The sequence below is a fragment of the Arachis ipaensis genome, chromosome B8 (assembly GCF_059453495.1).
Source record: "Arachis ipaensis isolate K30076 ecotype BB chromosome B8, ASM5945349v1, whole genome shotgun sequence".
Lineage (NCBI taxonomy): Eukaryota > Viridiplantae > Streptophyta > Magnoliopsida > Fabales > Fabaceae > Arachis > Arachis ipaensis.
In genome coordinates, this window is record NC_142443.1 from 2,931,754 (window position 1) to 2,946,135 (window position 14,382).

Consider the following 14,382-nt stretch of genomic DNA (forward strand, 5'->3'; position numbering starts at 1 on the left):
CCTCCAGCTTTGCTCCTTCGTTGTCGGCACTCGGCAGTCGCTCACCCTCGCCCTCACCTCGTCACTCCAACGTCTCTCCCCTCACCTCGTTACTTCGTCGCCTCTCTGCTCACCTCGTCACTCTCGGTCTCTCACGGTCACGGCCTCACCTTGTCGCTCTTTCAGTCTCTCACCTCGTCTCCTCACCTCCTCCTCCTCGTCCCGGTCCCGTAATCCTGCCCTGCGTTCACTTTGTTGGCGGCAGAAAGCTCACAGAAGACAGAAATCAAGCAGCATCTCTGCATCTGCTCCCTCGGGTCAGTCGGGTGGTGGTGGTCGTCTTCTTGGTCGCGGTCTGGGAACCAGTTATCCAGGTGAGCTCCCTTCAAGTTTTTGACCCTGGTCTTTCACCAGAAATCTAGAATTGTTGAATACTGAACTTGGTGGTTGTTGTTGACTGTTGTAATTGAATTTTAAAGTTGTTGAAGCTGAGCATATTTTAGTTAGTATTATTATTGAATCTGATGGTTATTACTATTGTATTTGATTTTTTAGAGTTATTATTGAATCTGGTGGTTATTACTTTAGTTAAAATTATTGTTGAACTTGAATTTGGTGGCTGTTGATGTTGCATTTAGTTTTTTGGTGTTGTTGTTTGTTGCTGGTTGCCGTGTTTTAGAGTTGCTGTGTTGTAGAGTTGCTGTGTCTTTTAGAGCTGTTGTTGTTTGTTGCTATATTTTTTTAAAGTTGCTGTTTGTTCACTTTGTTGAATTACGAAGTCAGTGAACTTTGGGGGAAGGTGGTGGTTGCTGTGTTGTTTAAAAACTGACTTAAGTAAATCTATTGTTGCTGAAAATATTTTTGATTTTTTTTTGCTAGAATTTTAAAAATGTCTTCATCTCAAACACCATCAGAAACACCACCATCTCAAGAACAAGCATCATTAGCAACTCTTACCCCTGATCTTACCACTAAAAGAGTTTATAATAATGCTATGGAAGGTATGGATGCAAATCAAAATGAGGAAAATGTTGATCAAGCTCTAAATTTGTCCTATGAAGATGTTGATGCCGACTTTGAGCTCACCCTTGGACTTAATTTAATGATTGTGTTATCTTTCACTTGCTCTTGATTTAAATTGAGAACATATTTTGTACTAAAAACTAGGGGTGTAATCGGCTCGGTTTGGTTCGATTTTGGACCGAAAACCAACCGAACCAACCTGTTCGGTTTTACAACAATGCCAACTGTTCGGTTTGCTGTTTTCTAGACAACTGAACCGAACCGAACAAACCAACAGCAGTTTGGTTCGGTCAATTTTTTCGGTTTCTTTTAAACCTAATAATCAGAATTAAATCATCATAAAATGAAGTTTAAAACCATTAATAAACTAGAATAACAAGAGTATATGACATCCAAATTCAATACAAATTCAACTTGTCCCAACAATTAAACATAAAACAAGGATAATAAAAAATGTCTAGCAAACAATAAAAACAAACACACTTTAAAAAGTGAAACAACCACTTTAAACCAAATAAAAACCAAAACAGCCACCATACTTAATCTAAATCCACACCAGACTCATCATCATCTTCTCCGTTTGGTGCAATTTCTACAAATACAAAATAAAGAAATCAATATAGATTATAAAAATAAACGATGAATACATAACAATGAACAACAAAGATAGAGCGATTTTATTAAAAAATCAGCATTCAAACTTGTTCAAAAAGCCACTTTCCAGCATTTATGCAACAACAACAAATTATAAAACATACTAAGTTCAAAACACAGTAATGAAAGCAAAATAAAGCAACAGCAACAGCAACATATTAGGTTATTAAAGCAACAACAATATATAAAGATAAAAACAATCAAAGGCTATAAAAACAATCATAACGGAAATACTATTTGGTTGGTTAACAATAAAGTTAGGAATAGTATATAATGATTAATCTCATAATGAATATAAAAAATGTTTGTGAGTCTTCCTAATATAGTATGCATAAAATGTGGTCGTAAGTTAGCAAAACTCTTTTTATTATTAATAAATTTAAAGAATATTTTTATCGAACAACTTAATAATTTATAGTTCTTTTATATGTTCCTAATATATTATTTTTTCTTATGAAAAAAAAAGATAAACACAACTAAAAAGATAAATTTTTCCTAAACTTTTACAGAAAATATTTATCATTTGCACTCTTTCCATTTCAAACTTCATCTCAATGGATTCTTAAATATTCTTTTTGGCATATAATATTTTTGGCATAAATTATCTCTAACTTGCTCTTCATTTCAATACATTTCAAGACTTTTTGGCATATAATATTTTTGGCATAAATAAAATTATTTGTGAGATCAGCTTCCAAGATGTCAAAAAAACACATTCATTCACCGTAAGATATGAAACAAAATAAAATAAAATAAAAACATATATAGAAAATGCAACGCGTGCTTTTGGCAGTAGAATGAAAATTTCTCCATCATGTATCATGTATGTATGTATGTGAGTGGCAAATCCTATCACAAAGATTCGATTTTGTTGCCAAATTTCCACCAGGTACCAACAAACATGCATGAATAACCTTGTGACAATGAATTTTATGAGAGCAACAAGAACAGAGCAGCAACAAGAACATCTCATAAATTGTAACAAATTGTGAAAAAACCAAGTTACTAACTTCAGAAGAAAACACTGAGTTGCAGGAGAGGGCTCGGACTAAGGGTTTGTTCGGCGACAGAGACTGCTGCTCGGCGACGGAGAAGAACGGATCAGATGAAGATCGACGACGGCGTGAAGACTGCGGTTAGAGATGGCGCGATGGAGATCGACGACGTCCTTCACGGTCACGATGGACGACTTGCGACTGAACTCTGAAGGACGGCGGTAGCTCTCTGGCTCACTGGCTCTCTCAGGCTCTCATCCTCTCAGAGTCTCAGGCATGGAGGAGAAAGACAGAGAGTGAGTTTACTGAAGCTTTGTGTTGGGGGTTGTGTGTGGCTGCGCTGAGGGGTGAGTGGTAAATTAGGGATAGGGGTGTCATGGGTCGGATGAAACCGGATTTGATGTGACCCAAACCCAACCCAAAATATATACCGGGCCTATTTATTAGACCCGAACCCGGCCCTAAACCCGATGAAACCTATACACTTTCGGGCCACGATTATAACGGGTAAAAACCGGGTGAAAATCGGGCCGTTAATATTACATTACCTTGATACCTTCTTATAAGCTAGCATGTGAAAATATCCAAATTTTCAAGACTCCAACCATTATTTGACATGGTAAAATTCACTTAGAAAAATATAACAAGAACCAGCTCTTCTCTAAAATTAAAGCATAACCATAATCAATACTAATATTGTCTAATAACACCAAATATTTAAATCAATACAAATAACACAATATTATACATTAGTGTAAAATCTTATGCAATTTAAACATAAAACATTAACTTATAGTCTTATAATAACTAATAACACAAACATTATCCATCACTAATAACACAAAATATTAATTGTGTATGATGACCGGGCCACCGGGCCGAATTCGGGTGACCCGAGCCACGGCTCGGACCCGACCCGAAATAATGACCGGGTCTGTTTTTGAGACCCTTACCCGGCCCTAGACCCGATGAAATCACACCAAAATAGCCTCTAAAGTGTTCAAGGCTGGGCCGAGTCTTCGGGACGGGCCGGGCCATGCACACCCCTAGTTAGGGATTTGGGGGTTTGGTTATTAGGTTAGATCGTTAGAGGGCAAATTTGTAAAAACGAGTATTTCTAAACCCATGATTCGATTCGGTTCAGTTCGATTTTTGCTGAACCAACCGAAAACCGAACCGAACCGATCGGTTTAGTTCGAAAAAACAAAAAAAAAAAACTGATTTTTTCGGTTTTTCATTCGCTTGTTGTAAATTTCGGTTCGATTTTGCGGTAAATTTCGGTTCAGTTCGGTAACTTACACCCCTACTAAAAACTAGTTTATTATCTTTTTTTTAGATTATTAGTTATGTTTAAGGCTTGATATTAGATTATTAATGTTTGTAAAGACTTGCATTTTAAGTTTTAGGATATTATTTTAATTTTATTTATATAAATTTATATTTTTTTAATTATGACCGGATTAATCGGATAAATTAGTGATCCATCAGTTAAACTAACAACTTAATAATCCGGTCATATAATCGGATTGATTACCAGTTCGGTTTTGATAACTATACCAAAAAGTTCAATTGTGTTGAGAAAACAACGGGTTAATTAGTTAGTTGACGATGTAATGCTCTAATACATTTCAATGCTGTTTAATTAAGTAGTTAATTAGTTTATGATGTTGGTAACACATTTAATATAGACTTTAGTGTTGATTATTTTCTGGCATTATTTTATTTTTTTTAATACGAGTGACCGGCAAGAAAATAAAAGCCAGTTGTTCTTATTTTTTTTTATTCTGTCTATTAATATTTACATTGATCGAAATCCTATTAATTAGCACCTACCATATCTTCTCAAAGGTTCAACAGCAGACTCATGACAACAAACTTTTTGGAACCAGATTAAGGATGGACCAACAACAATCCAACATCTTGGTCCAAATACTAAATGTCTTGTTAGTATTTTAATTATCCTGCTATGTTTAAACATTTTTCTTGCAAATTAAGTTGGGTTACTTTAATCTGCTTAAATAAATGTTAGAAATTTAAATTTTGTTTTATGTATATAACAATTTAGATTCATGATTTATTAGTCTTTGATAAGAATTGGAAGACACCATAAAAAAAAACATTTTTATTGCAAAACATTATTTTGATATAATATTTTTTAACCATCAATACACGTTTTCTATTTTGTTAATTAAAGTCATTAAGATTTATTAATTAATAATAACAAGTATTTTGTATAGAGATATTAGAAGTGTTTGATGTATAAATGGTGTTATTTAAAAATCTTAAAAGTAGAATGTTAGAATAAAAATCTTGTTACTCTCGTTTAAGGTAATTTACATGCCAATTTTGCTAGATTGACAATAAAAATTGTGAATAATATGTATAATGTATTACATTCACATCAACTTAGGGCTGGCAATGGGTAGGGCCTACCCTAACTTTACTGGTGGATTGAAAATTTTATTAAAATTTTACTCTACCGCACCCTACTTGCGAGTTGAGAATCTCTCAACCCTAACCCTACCCGCATCCTAAAATTCTAAATCCTATTTTATCCTACCTTACCCGCAGAAATATCAAACTTTTTTAAAATAAATATTAAATTCAATCATTTCGAATTTTATACATATTAATAACATAAAAAATAAAAAACTAATGCTCTAAATTACTAAATTAACTAACTAGTTTTAGTGGTTGTTCACTTATTTTAAATCATTACATAAAAATATGTGTTATATATGAGGTGCGGGTAGGGTAGGGTACCTAAACCCGTACCCTACCCTACCCGAACAGGTTGGATACCCGCCGGTAGGGTATAAATTGCTAGCACTACATCCACTAAACATAAATAAATCCAATTAATTCAAAATTTGAGTTTTAAAATTAAAATTAACTTTTTTTTTAATTTATTGTTTATATTGTTTAAAAAAAGCATTATTTTCTTATACTTTCTTTTTACATAATCACTTGGGCTGCGTTTGTTTACAAAGATAGAACACTAAAATAAGGACACAGAAACACAATTGTATTTGACAAAAGAGATATAGACAGAAATAATATGTCCAGAGACACTAAATTAGTGTATTTTGTGTCCATCCTAACAGTAAAAACACAAAAATACTAACAAGAGACATAATTTATTTTTTATTTTTTCTTTTATTATTTTTATTAATTTTTTATAATTATATTTTTTTATTATATTTTTCGTCTTAAATTTTTTGAATAAAAAAATAAAAATAAATTAAATTTTTATAATCTGTTCTAATTTATCACTAAATAGAATACATAAACACAAATTTTTATATCTTTATTCTTTATTCTTTATGTCTTCTTCTCATTTTCCGTTCTCAAAAACAATGGCAACCTAGTATCTTTGTGCACTCATATGTTTGTGAAGTTATCATCATTATCATCAATAATTTAACAGTTTGGTTCTATTAGTTTGGTCACGATTTAGTAAACAAATGAAACTTGATTTATATAGAATTAATAAGTTTATGTCTATATATCTTATTATCTCACATGAATATATAATTCCATTTCTTTGATAGAAATAAGAGTGTTACGTACGCTGGTGATTGCACTATTGTTTCCTTGGTTTTATTAATTTGCTAAGGAAATATATGATTGTTCGTGGTTTCGATTACGGTTCTAAAAATTGGATTAAATTAGTCGATTTAACTAAGTTAACCAAAAATCAATTACTAAATTAGTTCAATCTAGATAAATATTTGGTTGATAATGGAATTATCAAAGAATTCAAAAAATCAATTATAAAATTGGTTAATCGATTAATCGATCAAATCTATTAAAATAATAAAATAAAAAATTATTTTTTAAAATATATATTTTATACATAAATATATCATTTTATTATATTTAATTCAATTTTAAATTAAATCTCCATTTAATTTTTATATTTCTAACTCTAATAATTTAATAATCGGTTAACCTTGATCCCACCGTATTATCTAAAGTCATGCTTGCTTATTTCTGAGGTAATCAACATAGAGAGAGGGCTAAGTTAGCTTTGGCAAGAGAATAGTACAAATAAAGCATAGGAGATTATTTTTGTTCTTTGAGAGTGAGACTGAATCAATAATCTAACCCTATAATTCATTCATCTCTGCCTTAATTATATACGCTTCTTTAATTTATTTTTCAGTAATTAGCTTTATATATGTTTAATTGAGGATGTATGCATTTTGAAGCAACTTCAAACATGGGTCAATTCTTATGATGTGAACTTACTCTCCGTGTTGCGATGTTTTTGACTTTTGTAATTACTAATTACTCTATTTGTATATAGTATTAGCTAATAGCTATCATCGTCTGTGATTAATCATCATAATATTTTGTAGTCAAAGTAAAATGACGTGTTGATGCTAACGTACATGATTATAGAGGTGTCCAAGAAAACTAGTTTAATCATAAGCACTGAAACTAAACTAAAACTATTTTAAACAAGATAAATTCTCTATGTATAAGCATTTTTTCATACAAGTTATTTATTTCTATTGAATCCAAGAACAACAAAAAATAATTGGAATGAATTCAATCATCTATTATTATACTGTATATGTGATATTTATATATATAAGGGTGTGAGTACTGGGTATATTTGCTGGTCTAGCAATACTACAATACAAGAAATTTTATTCACTTGTGAATTATATAAATAACAACCTAACAACCTAACACTAACATCCTCCCTTAAGTTGAAGCATACAAATTGTATGTTCCTAACTTGGACATAAGAAAGTAAAATTGAGGTGGAGGGAGAGCTTTAGTTAGAATATCAGCTAGTTGATGTTTAGTAGGTACATGAATCAATCTGATGGTGCCAGCTTCAATCTTCTCACGGATGAAGTGGCAGTCAATTTCAACATGCTTGGATCGCTCATGAAAGGTGGGGTTCGATGCCAATTGAAGAGCAGAGATGTTGTCGCAAAATAACCTGGCCGAATTGACTTGGACTCGAAAAAACTGAAGTGAGCCAATTAACCAAACAACCTCACAGCCAGCATGCGCCATGGACCTATATTCGACTTTGGTGGAGCTCCTAGAAACTACTGTCTGCTTCTTGCTATTCCAAGTAATGAGAGAGTCACCGAGAAAGGCACAGTAGCCTGTAGTTGATCGCCTTGTGTCGAGGCAACTACCCCAATCAGCATCAGAATATATGGACAAGGTAAGTTGGGAAGCAGCTGAAAACAGAATCCCTTGGCCTGATGCATTCTTAAGGTACCTTAATACTTGGTGATCAGCTTGTAAATGAGACATCCGCGGATCAGACATGAATTGGGCCAGTTTAGTGACAGCAAAGGTGATGTCTGGCCGGGAGATAGTGAGATACATGAGGCGACCAATGAGCCTTCTATAAGCAGAAGCATCAGGGATCAGGTCACCTTCTTTAGCTCTTAATTTGAGATTGGCATTCATAGGAACTGTTGCCGGCTTGAAGTCTAAGAGGTTGGTGTCGTCGAGTAAAGAGAGAGTATACTTGAGAAGATTTGGCGAGTTCCAAGCCTAGAAAGAATTTCAAGTCCCCCAATATTTTGAGTTTAAAAATGGATTGCAGCTTTAATTGAACTTTCGTCATCATATCAAGGTTAGCTCCCGCAATTATGATGTCGTCTACATATACTAATAGGAAGGTTTCAGAATCACCAGAACCTGTTGAGAACAAGGAGTAGTCACTCTTGCATTGAGTGAAACCATTTTGCTTAAGAGTTGAGCAGAATTTGTGAAACCATTGTCTCGAAGCCTGTTGGAGCCCATTAAGTGACTTTGTAAGCCTACATACAAGGTCTTTCTTGCGTTCGGGATGCCCCATTGAAACTTTCATATATACCTCTTCATCCAAATCCCCGTTGAGAAATGCATTATTGATGTCCAATTGGATTAAATGCCATTTACGCACTGTCGCAATGCCTAGCAGAATTCGTACATTGGTGACTTTAGCTACAGGGCTAAAGGTATCTTTAAAATCGATTCCTGCTTGCTGTGTGTATCCCTTGGCTACTAACCTTGCTTTGTACCTTTCTAAATTGCCATCAGCTTTTAGTTTGGCTTTGTAAACCCATCTGCATCCTATGGCAACTTTGGTGGGTGGTAAAGGAACCAATTTCCAAGTGTTGTTGGCCTCCAAAGCTTCAAGTTCTTCTTTCATTGCATTCCTCAATTCCTCATGTTTAACTGCTTGATGGTAAAATTGTGGTTCAGGAATAAGGTTGGCTTGGTAAATGGAATTATGATAAGTGTGGTTCAATCTATGGTTGCTGATAAAGTTTGAAATTGGGTAAGGAGATTTAGTATGACAAATGTAGTCATGAAGATAGGGAGGAGTACGTTTAGTCCTGGTGGATCTTCTAGGTTGGATGGAAGTAGAAGGTGTGATTTGGTTTTCTATAAGAGGGAGAATTTGGGATGGATTATTGGTTGTGGTTGATGGTTGAGGTATCTCATGTACGGTTGGAATTGTTGGAGCATTAGGCAACGGTTCAGAATCTAATATTGGATTGGAGAGGACAAAGTCAAAGAAGATGTCATTGATGAGTTGATTATGAGGGCTTTGAGCAAAAGGCATGGTGTCCTCATGAAATATCACATCCCTTGATATGAAGAATTCTTTGGTTCATAGATTGTAAAGCTTATAACCCTTGTAGCCAAGTGGATAACCCAAGAACATGGCTGGATCTGCTCTAGGGTCAAACTTTGATCTAGAACTGGTATTTGTGGCAGCATAGGCAAGACATCTAAAAATCTTCGTTGCCTTGTAGTCTGGGGACTTTTCAAATAACAACTCAAATGGAGATTTCATCTTGAGGAGTGGACTCGGTGTTCTATTGATTAGAAAAGCTGTAGTGGACACACATTCTTCCCAAAAGGTAATTGGAACTTGTGATTGAAAATATAAAGCTCGGGCAACGTTGAGTATATGTTGGTGTTTTCTTTCTACCACCGCATTTTGTTGTGGTCGGTATGGACAGGAGAATTGATGTAACACACCTTTTTCCTGCAGAAAATCAGTCACTGCCAACTCCTTTGCATTATCGGACCTGAAGCATTTGATCTTCTTGCTAAATTGAGTTTCTATCATTGCATAAAATACTTTTATACAACCTGTAGCTTCAGATTTATGTTGCAACAAGTATAACCAGCAAAATCTTGTAGCATCATCAACTAAGCTTAAGAAATATCTCTTTCCATTATATGTAGAAATATGATATAGTCCCCAAATATCACAATGTACAAGGTCAAAAGAATTTGGTGACAGATTATTATTTGATTCAAAAGAAAGCTTTCTAAACTTTGCAAGAGGACATATGTGACAACCTATAGAGTTAGACTCTTCTAGAAAATTTATTTGTGACAAGTTGAAAGAAGAAGTTACATGTTTGATGATTTTATTTGAAGCGTGACCCAGTCGTGCATGCCAAAGCTTGGAATTACACAAATTGATAGAGTGAGATTCGAATTTCAATTGATTGGAGGGAGTTGTTGCTCTAAGGATGTAGAGTCCCTCATGCAGCTCACCCTTCCCAATCTTCTTCAACATCTTGGAGTCCTGGATTATAAAATTAGATGAGCTAATAGTGATGTCAAGAGGAGTGTTTGAAAGGAAGGCCGAGACAGACAAAAGGTTGACACAAAAATCAGGTACATATAATACATTTTTCAATGTGATATTTGAACTAACAACTACTGTTCCTATGAAATTAGCTTGAAATAGTTCATTGTTTGGAAGAGAAATTGAATAGTTTTGGGAGGTGTGAATAGTTTGAAAGAGAGACAAATCACATGCAATATGGATTGTGGCACCACTATCTAGAATCCAATCTTATTTTGATAATGTTGACCTTGTAAGTGAGACATTGAGAACGATACCTGCTGGTGTGACTACCTATGTAGTTTCATTTGAAGCAATTTCTTGAAGCTTTTAACTATTAAGTAACTGCATCAGTTGCTGCACCTGGGATGCACTTAAGGTCAATTTTGAATATGGATCTTGAGGTAATTGAGACTCTCCTCCAATGACATTGTGTGCTGCTTGCTTCAAACCATGCATGGATGGATCTCTGCCTCTATTATAGTTGGGTGGAAAACCATGAAGCTTGAAGCACTTATCAATTGTGTGACCGAGAATATCACATTGAGAACAGAGAGGCCTATCCTTTTTCGCATTTCCTCTTCCTCTTCCAGATTGTGGAGGCACATGCTGATTTCTTGCAAGGAAAGTGAGTTGAGTTGGGGTGAGGGAGCGCCAATCGCCCTGTGCTTCTCTTCTTGGACCACTAGGAATAGGACCTTGTTGATTGACGGTAGAGGCTCCATCAATAGAATCTATCCTCGAATCTGAGCATAGAATCATCTAACCCCATTAGGAAACAGTGTACGTACTCGTCTTGGAGAAAAGCTTGCATCGGCCGCGAATAAGCACAATTGCAAGGGATTGGACGATATGAGTTGAGTTCTTCCCAAAGAACTTTTATTTTTGTGAAGTAATGTGAAACCGTCATCGAACCTTGACGCAAGTTCACTAATTCTCGCTTGAGTTCGAAAATTCTTGGACCATTGCCATGTTGAAACCTTTCTTTGAGATCATTCCACAGCTTTTCAGCAGAATCAGTATAAACCAGGGATGTTGCAATTTCTTTGGACACCGAATTGAGAATTCAGGTGCTAACGATATCATTCACACATTTTCAAGTCTCGAATTGCTCGGCATCAAGTTTAGGATCTGGACGCGATACTGAACCATTGATGAATCCAAACTTACGCTTAGCGTTGAGGGCCTTTTTCATGGCTCTACTCCATGAGTTATAATTCTCTTCGGTGAGTTGTTGAGTAACCAGAGTGAGTTCTGCATGGTTGGTCCGCAGAGGACAAGAAAAATGGATCTGCCATGGATAAACTTGTTCTTGAGTAAAGAACGGTCTCTCACACTTGATCTCGTGATCGAAACCCTAACTTCTTCAAATAATGAAGTTTGATTTGGAGAAATTAGGCTCTCATCAACTCTATTGGGAGAGTTTGAGAGTGAGGAAGAAAAGAAATGGAGGAAGAAGAGAAAGAATCAGAGGAAATGAAGGAAAATGAAAGACAATTGAAGGAGGAAGAAAACGGAAGGTGAGAGAAAAATGATAGCTTTTGATACCATATTGAATCCAAGAATAACGAAAAATAATTAGAATGAATTCAATCATCTATTATTGTATTGTATATGTGATATTTATATATACAAGGGTGTGAGTGCTGGGTGCATTTGCTGGTCTAGCAATACTATAATATAGGAAATTTTATTCACTTGTGAACTATATAAATAACAACCTAACAACCTAACACTAACAATTTCTTCTTCTTTTTCTTTCTCCATGCCTCCTCTTTTTCTTCTCCTTCTTCTTCTTTTTCCGTGCATCTTCGTTTTTGAAGTGTTTCATCTTCATCGTCGTATTTCTCCTCGTTCTTCTTTTGATTTTGCAACATTATGTATTTTTTTTTTCTTTGTTTGATTTTTTCCTCCAAAAAAGAATTATAAGAATATGAAATAAGAAAATGAAGAAGAAGAAGCAGCAGAAGATGAGGAGGAAAAAGAGGAGGAGGAAAAGTATAATCGTTTGGGACTTTGGGTAAATTCCTGTAACCGTTTGGGTGTATTTCTGTAATCGGTTGGGTGTATTTTTGAAGTTCCATTATCTTCAAAACGATTTCAAAGTTTGATTTTAGAAACCATGAAAATCGATAAAAAACAAAGCAAGAATACCAGTGATAAACGCATATAAAACAACGAATGAAAAGTTAAAAAGAGAACGCATGAAAGAGATCAAATTTGGCAAGAAACTCGTTTTCATGGAGGAAGAAGAAGAAGAGTAGGAGAAGAAGAAGGAGAAGAAGAAGGAAGAGGAGGAGGAGAAGGAGGAACGGGAAGCACGCCATGAAAATCGTATATGGGTCAGCGTGTTTTTTGTTAAGTTTCTCCCAACTTGTATGTCTTTGTAAACCAAATGACTTGTATGTGTAGCACTTCTCTTTAAATAAACTATTTTTTTAAGTAAACTAATTAAATTGAAATTATAGTTTTTGACTTTTTAAATAATTCGATACAAATTCGACTTATAATAAAAAAGATGCACTAAATAAAGAGAGAGTAAAAGAAAGGAGTTAAAATTAATATTTTATATGTTAATAATTTAATATTAAATTTTTTTAAATTAAAATTAATTTTATTTTTATAAATTAGTTTAAATCGGTGCACTATGTTATAAAACTGATTTAAAACTAATTTGTTGTGTAAAAAAATATTTTGATTTAATTTTTAAATTATTTAAAATAATTTAGTATAATTTCAGTTTAGTTTATGAATAAATTCAACCATAAATACTTTTTTATATGAATAAAAATTTTTAAGTGGAGATTGAAAGAAAAATGAAAATATTTTTTTCCTATCATTCTATAGCTTTAAAACTTTTAATAATAATAATAATAATAATAATAATAATAATAATAATAATAATAATAATAATAATAATAATAATAATAATAATTCCTCCTCCAAATAGAGTACATTTGCCGGAAGCTGGTTTATAAATAAAGGAAAAGTATAGGATACTAATATACTATCTACTAATTTATTGTTAATAATAATTAATTATTATATTTTAAATACATGTATAAGGAGACACATTTAAAAAATACATTTTAGAAGACACTTTCATTAGACACAGTCATAAAAAAAATATTTTTATTATATACATCTATAAATATACTTCTATTAAACACAATCATAAATAAGAGTTGGCAGAAGTTAACAGAAATACTAACGTAGCGAGATTGATAAACAAAAGGTAAAGTATAAGAAAGCACATATCACATATTCTAGGCCGAAGATATTGTCACGTTAATAAAAATAATTAATTTTAAATTTATTATTTAAAAATTTATTTAAATATATAAATATAATTAAATAATTATATAAAATTATTTATAATATCATTATATTAAAATTTAATTTTAACTTATAATCAATATAAAAAGTTCGATTTATACATACATCTAATATATATATGTATTGTTGCATGCAACAACAAAGAAATAACCATTTTACCTTCATTACTTGTAAACGATATTTTAGATAAATAAATTTGATTGAATAAGTGTATAAATTTTTCTATATTATATTGTACATCAAAATTAAAATAAAAGTATTTCTTCAATGAAGATATTTTTGAAATACTATTATAATAAATTTTAATTTTGGATTTCTTAATTTTATTAATGTGAAAATAACTAAAGTGATACACATAGTGAATTGGAGAAATTAGTAATTAATCATCTCCAATTAAAAATCTGCTTTATACAATAATTATTTCAGTTGGCAATGTGTTTAAGAAAACTGAAGTTGTCCATATGTGCATTTTTGTCCTTCCATAAAAAAAATTGACATGATAAGTCAATATAATTCGTTGCACCATTTCTTTATTTCTTTATTTTTCTCATGCATGATTCACCTTTCTCTGGAATAAAGAATTTTGCATGACAGAAACAGCGTGGGTAACGTTCATCATCAATTCATTACTTCAATTACAATTTATGTAACTCTCTTAGTTACTATTGATGAACAAATTGGTGCTAATAATAGTGGCTTGTGCATGTTATGTATCTTAATTATTTTTTTTATTGTTTGATAAAATATAATTTTTTTATCATGTAATATTTTTTTTTAGAAAAT